Genomic DNA, 7,045 nt, shown 5'->3' with positions numbered 1-7,045 from the left:
AAGCCTAGTAAATCCAGATCAAAACACAAAAGTTTCACCTGAAAAGCTGAGCTGATACAAGGAGCATAAAATGGAAATACTCTGCGCATTACTCGAGCTAATGCCATTGAAAGACACCGCGGTCTATCTTACATATAAGTAGAAGGTTATTTAGCATTGTTATATTCAACCTCACTTTTAGACACACTCTCCCTGACTGGGTTGTTGTGCCTACTGGTGCTGCAGAATTCAAAGGCTTCTCCCAACTCATGGCATGCTGTGTGAAAATCAGTACATTACTTACTAATGGATACTGCATGCACACCATTTGGGGACCATGCAGGCTTTTCTCTAATAAGTGAGAATTATTCAAAAGCATAAAAACTGGGAACAAGAATAATAATAGTTTGTTGCTTCCACTGCTTATTCATTTGTGTCTGAGTCTGTGGATTTTCGTGGGAACTTTTCTAACGGATAAACATGCTTTGCAATAACAGATGTTATTTTAGATATGCACAAGGGGTTAATTAATACAAGAGTTGCCCTGCTTAAATATTCCTTAAATACCTCTCTTTGAGAGGACCTCACACGTTTGGATCACTGGCTCAGACTTTTAAAAGGAGTCACGCTGAGAAACCCGTGTCTCACTTCATCTAGCTGCCTACTATGTGGAGATTTCAGCGGGAAGTGAGTCATTCCCTCCTGTTTCTGTGCTGCTGGTGAAGAGATGAGCTACACGACCCCGGCGCATGATTAATTAGTGATCATTATCCCATCTCCGCTCCTCTCAGTGGGTGGTGTGCTTTTGTCCTTGCATTTATTAGTATAGCTAGCTACACAACCAGCCGCCTTTGGCGTGACTGTGGGGCATGGGAACGTGCGTGTCACAGAGGTCTGGCAGAAACTGTCCGATTTTGCGATCATGCGTCTTTCTTTTATTTTAGTGTTGCGCTTTTCTCTGTGAGATCAGGACAAAGAGGGGAAAATGAGGAAGGAAGGGAGGAAGGAAATGTTCAATGGGGTGACAGCCAGGGTGTCATTAGACTCCTTTCAGAGTGGGGTGAGCGGCAGTGTTAATGCGCTTGAGCTAAAAAGCAGCTCATTCATTAAAAAATAAAACTGAACAAAGTTTCAAATGAATGTTCATTCACCCCCCAAAAATAAAAAAAATAAACATTGGCTTGGACATTTTGAAGAAATGTTGCTTGCCTTCAGTAAAGGTGCTGGATACGTGCGCAATCAGGTGCCTCTTCTTTCTGTGCTGATTATAGCGCAGTATAATTCAGACTACTACTGTAAGGTGACAACTCTGATGATTATTTCACCCAAATAGCTCATTTGAGTACAGGGTAATTACCCAGTGACATCATAGATACTGCACCCATATTCTGAAATGTATTCAGGATTTAAATGACTGGCTCACCTGGGACCAAGGCCTACAACGACGGCTATTACCTAAAAACAAATGTGAAAAGTAAAGCCTGGAACCAAATTAGAGATTAAAAAGATTCTAAAACATACCAATTATAATGTTTTCATTTTGTTTTGCCACCGTTGATCTGCTCTTGCGTGTATTCTTCCACTGCATTCAGAGTTCGCTGAATGTGTGTGCGCGCCTCTGTGGATCTGCTTTAGAAGATTCGATTTCTTTAGCTGTCTCATGTTTTCCTCTAAGAAACAGTCTCGTTAGAGTAGATCTTTGAAATGGGAGAACAAACACAAGTAATTTTATAAATGATAGACATTTAGTTGAGATTTAAAAGGATTAAAAGAGTGACTTCACTCCTGACTTTAGCTTTAACATTTTTAGGGCAGGGTTGGAGTAGTGCAGCCTTGGATGGATTTTTTACCTAACTGAAATTTATAAAGCGTAGTATAAAACATAGATATTCAAGTTACTGTGGTATTAACATTTATAGTGATTTTTGTACACTACGTCCTCTACAATTTCACTTATGGAAAAGATAAGCTGTGCCTCTAATTTTTGAGTGCTCTCAGTCCAGGGGGGGCTACTCCATAAAAGCAGCCCCGAGCCCTTAAAGCTGACCCTTCTCTTAACACCTACTCGGACAGACTGCACACCTTCTGATTACCTCTCATCTGGTGTGCTGCGGCCATCAGACTCTTCAATTACATCTGCTAATGGAGCAGCCTCTCTTCCAACCTGGCCTTCCATCTAGTTACGTGTGAGGGAGCAAATGTGAGACAAGAAAAAGCAAGATTGCTAGAACTCAGGAGAGAGGTACTTGTTGCTTTATAATACTCCTTTCCCCCGAAAAGGGAAGAAAAAAAAGTGAATTTGCAATGAAAAATCAGTTCACACAGTTTGGAAGAACAAATAAAAAAATGTAGATGCATTTAAACCCCTAATAGGAGTTTTGGTTTCCTGTTTGCAACTTCATAACCCTAAAAAAGCCCAAATATTTAAAACAACATATTTAAAGATGTGAAAGGATATTAACCTGGTAATACTGAAATCATTCTTTTTCAGCTGTGGCAGGTCTCAGCAAAACAAATCCAAGTGACTTACTTTCACAAATGATTCTGCAGTGACTCACCAGCATTTTCTGGTTACTCACTGGTAACCAGATTCACGCTGTTGGCCTTTTGCAATATGCCTTGTGACTCTAAGTTGCTGCACTTGACCACAGAGGGCACTCTGAGTAAACAAATAAAGGCTGTGGTGATATTGAATCATATGCAGCAGTATCTGCTGTCATTGCTTCGACTGTACTTTTTGAACTGTCAAATAATCCACACATGCCGAAGCTTGACATGATGTGAACACACAAATTGCTTTATTTCCTGCCACTGCTTTACAGCATATTGGGTTAGAGGTGAGTGAGGCCCCTCCGGATAATGTCAGTGGCTTTTAACATGACACTGTAGCAGCACTCACGCAAATAATGAAACAGCCTTGCTCTGGGAGGTTAATATAGGGCCAAAGCTCTCGATGCGGCAGAGACAAATAACATGCAATATGCAGTTAAATCTTAAAGATCTTCTGAGTGTGTTCTGTAGACTCTGTGGATGCAGGAGCTCTACATACACTATTCAAAAACTAAATAAATAAAGGAATAGTTTGAAAACATATCAGATCTTAATGGGAAAAAACCATGCTGGAAATCTACACTGACATGGACTGACGAATGTGTTAGGAACGAAAGGATGTTACATCATTTGAAAGAAATTAAAATTATCAACCTACAGGGGGCTAAATTTAAAGACCCCCCCCCACCCCCGAAAAGCAGGTTTTATCCATTTTGCAATTTTTGTTTGCAGCAACTCGAAATGTCACTCAGTAGTCTGTATGGCCCTGACGTACTTGTATGCCTGACAACTTCAGAACACACTCCTAATGAGATGATAGTCTGTGTTCTGGATCTCCTCCCAGATCTGGATCAGGACATCACTGAGCTCCTGGAGAGTCTGAGGTGCAACCTGGCAGGATGGACGTGCATAATGTTGCAGAGGTGTTCTGTTGGATTTAGGTCAGGTGAGCGTGCAATCCAGTCAGTGTTATCCTTCATCACCCAGGAACTGCCTGCATACTCTCGTCACATGAGGTGGGGCATTGTCGTACACCAGGAAGACCCCAGGACCAGTGTGGGGTCTGACAGTGGGTCCAAGGATTTCATCCTGATACCTAATGGCGGTCAGGGTGTCATTGCCTAGCCTGTAGAGGTCTGTGCGTGCCTCCATGGATATGCCTCCCTAGACCATCACCGACCCACCACAAAAACCAATGATGTTGAATGATGTCACAGTGAGATTAATGCTCTCCATAGCTTCTCCAGACCTCTTTATATCTGTCACATGCACTCAGGCTGAAACTGCTGCCATCAATGAAAAACACAGGATACAAATAATTCTGTTTTCTATGGCAAATGCCTTTAATTTGTTTGAGCTACCATCTAACAATGACATCATGAATGTGAGCATAGTTGATCCTTCAATCAGGCATTTTTATTTTAAAGGAATAGTCTGATATGCTGAAAATTACATGCATTTGGTTTCTTACCAACAGTGTGATGAGACAATAAATACCACTTTTCCTGTCTGAAGGATAAATATAAAGCTATTTCACATGTTCAAAAGTTGATGGTTTATTTAATGTATGCTAAATATGCTGTGTACCATACGCAGCGTATACTGTTCACTGCTCGCTCATTTAACTCAACACGATGTGCTTTCAGTAGATACTGTGAGATAGGGCTGCACGATTAATTGTTAGAAAATCGTGATCTCAATTCTAAGCAAAAAAATCGTGATTCTCATTTTATGCAAAATCGTGCAGCCCTACTGTGAGATAGATACTGTGTAAAACTGCTTGAAAATGTATGTGTTCTTTACATTACAATGACAGTCTTTTGCCTGTTTGCTAAAATGTCACAAGATCTTTGATATATGACTGCAGGCTACTCTTTGACGCACTATGACATCACTGGCTAAAGAAAACCTGGTAAAACTTTGGAATACGGCAGGAAACAAATAAATAATTATATTTTAAGTAAGCAGCGTAAATTATGGAGTGTTCTAATCCTTGTTGTTTTACATCTTTATTTAACAGTAATTTGATGTTTATGATTATTACACCAATATAAATGTGATAAAGGCTGTTATTACAATCAAAATTTGCAGGACTGTGACCTCATAATGACGAAGCCAAGTCGGACACAATTGTCTGTCTCTCACAATCACTGTTTAAACATAACTTTCAAAAACATGTGCAGGAAAGGAGTATCTCATTTCCTGTAAAATACCTGGAAGTCAGGCAAGGTTAAGCTACTACATAAAACGGCCTGTGCCCCAACATGTATCGTGTTGTTACAATGTATTGTGGGGAAATATTGTGTGCTTACACAAACTGTAATTTTCCCTGTAATTTGTCATAAAATTTACGAAGTTATGTGACATTACTTCCACAATACTTAAATTTAATTAAATTATAATTATTTATTTGTTTCCCCCTTAATCCAGTCTTCCTATCTTGAAGTACTGGTAGGCAAATCTAATTACATTATAATTTCAAATAAAATACATTGAAATTCCTTTTAAAAACAGGGGAATTGTGCCCATTTGTTGGACGTCTATATTATGAAGTTTCCACAAAACCCCAAATTAACAAAAATAAGCACTACACTGCTACCTTCTAGCCTCCCTTCAGTGCCTGTGTGGAGCTGCTCTTCATATGCTTACACAGTTTGGCTTTGTGAGTTATCTACTCCAGCTTTAAAACCCTGTGCATCTGCAGGCAACAGGATATCCTGCTGAGAAATGTGGCAGGATAACAGCTGCTTCTGATTTCTCTGGGCTTGCTCGATCATGTCCGATGGCAGTGAAGCTTTTAGAGGACTGTCACGGAGCAGAGTGGGGCCATTATACACTCTCTCCACCACTCTGATGGAAAAAGGGTTGAGCCCATCAGAGCGGTGCTGAGAGCCTCTATACTGACAGACCGTGGCCAGACAAAGGGGAATCTATCTGCGTCCGAGCTCTCCACGGGAAGTCTTTGACATCCCCAGCCAGCTGTGCTGCAGTGGAGAGCTTCTTCCATCGTGTTTATCGACTGAGAGCTGTCCTCTAATTGAAAAGAGCTGGAATGGAGACTGTCACTTTGACTCCCTCTTCATGAATAACTCATCGATAGCTTTATGAATAACTAATCAATGATCCCGAATCAAAGATCAGACGCGCGTCCCTGCAGAACTTAGTCGGCAGAAAACACTCCCGACTTTGCCTCATTAGACTGAAGTGTAAATATCATCTTACCATCTGTCCATACAAGAGGCTGCAATTATCTACACTTAAAAATAGAGACCTACATAAAATGGGTTCCATCCAGCCACAGCACCCATTAACCTGAACCATGCATTTTCAGTAATACATGAGATTGCATGGTGGACGCCTATGGCTGCGTATCTTGGAGATGCAAGGTGAAAACACCAGCAGCCATTGCTATTGGTTAAAATCGACATTCCTTTAGATAAATAAACTTCACTCACTCGATTGTGTCAGGAGTTCCCAAATAATAGTCGGAGTTTAGGAGTTAAATACTACAGACGGGCTTGGCGTGACCTTTGCTGAACACTGCTTTGATATCATACATTCTGGTGAGTGAGTCTGCAATTGGCGTGAGCCGAGCAGAAAAAGGTCAAAGCAGCATTCAGCTATACCTTATATTTAGGAAAGTGGATTGTTTCTTGGAAGTGAAAGGCTACTTCATCCAGCAGGACTACTCCACTACATATACACACACACAAAGGTTGAACCCTATAGTTTTTAGAGAGAACATTTCCCTGTTTTCAATATACGTTAACAACTATTTTAAAGGTTACTGGAATAAAAGGAGAATACATGAGAGTCTGTTATCTATAGACTAAACTTGAGCTTCCTTTTATGCTTATTGTGTTTGGTTAGTGAAGAGTCTGGGAAGGTCACATTTAAATAAAAGATGTTCTTGCTAAATACTTCGCAGCATGTTGGCCCACATGTAGTTTGCTGGGATCTACCCTGGGTGGAGGGTATTTTGAGCACTGAAGGATGGATAGAGTCTGAGATTGTTCATGTCTTAAGCTGCAGCTTTGTGTTGTAATCACTTGTTTTTCAGTTCAGGTGCGTCCGCTCACTGACACATCCTTTCTTGAGCTGCAGGTCTCTTATGACACTGAAATAGCAATGTCTTTAATTTTTATCTTATTCAATGTGATATGTGGAGTTACTTTATTATCTTGCTCTCAGGCAGTTCTGATGGCATCTGTTGGCCTTACACTGTTACACAACCACCAGGAGCCGGAGCTGTTGATACAAGGCAGGATGGACATTTAACACGCACATTTAATCGTATTGAATAGTATTTTTTCAAAGCGATTAATGATGAGAAATTAAAGAAATGTACATTTGTAGACTGATTCCAAACGGTTTTCCGAATGCATAACATACAGACTGGTTGGGTGGCCTACGCTTTGGGATGAGAACCTGTTGGAAATGATCAGCTGAAAACCAGCTGTTTCCCCTACGGTGGCCCTGAGGGGCAAAACAGACCGCACCTTAAGAAAACATGAGC

Source organism: Haplochromis burtoni, unplaced genomic scaffold (genome assembly GCF_018398535.1).
Source record: "Haplochromis burtoni strain Fernald_Lab_line unplaced genomic scaffold, NCSU_Asbu1 Contig_166, whole genome shotgun sequence".
NCBI classification, from domain to species: domain Eukaryota; kingdom Metazoa; phylum Chordata; class Actinopteri; order Cichliformes; family Cichlidae; genus Haplochromis; species Haplochromis burtoni.
The sequence above is the reverse complement of the archived record's forward strand: the minus strand, read 5'-3'. Positions refer to the sequence as shown.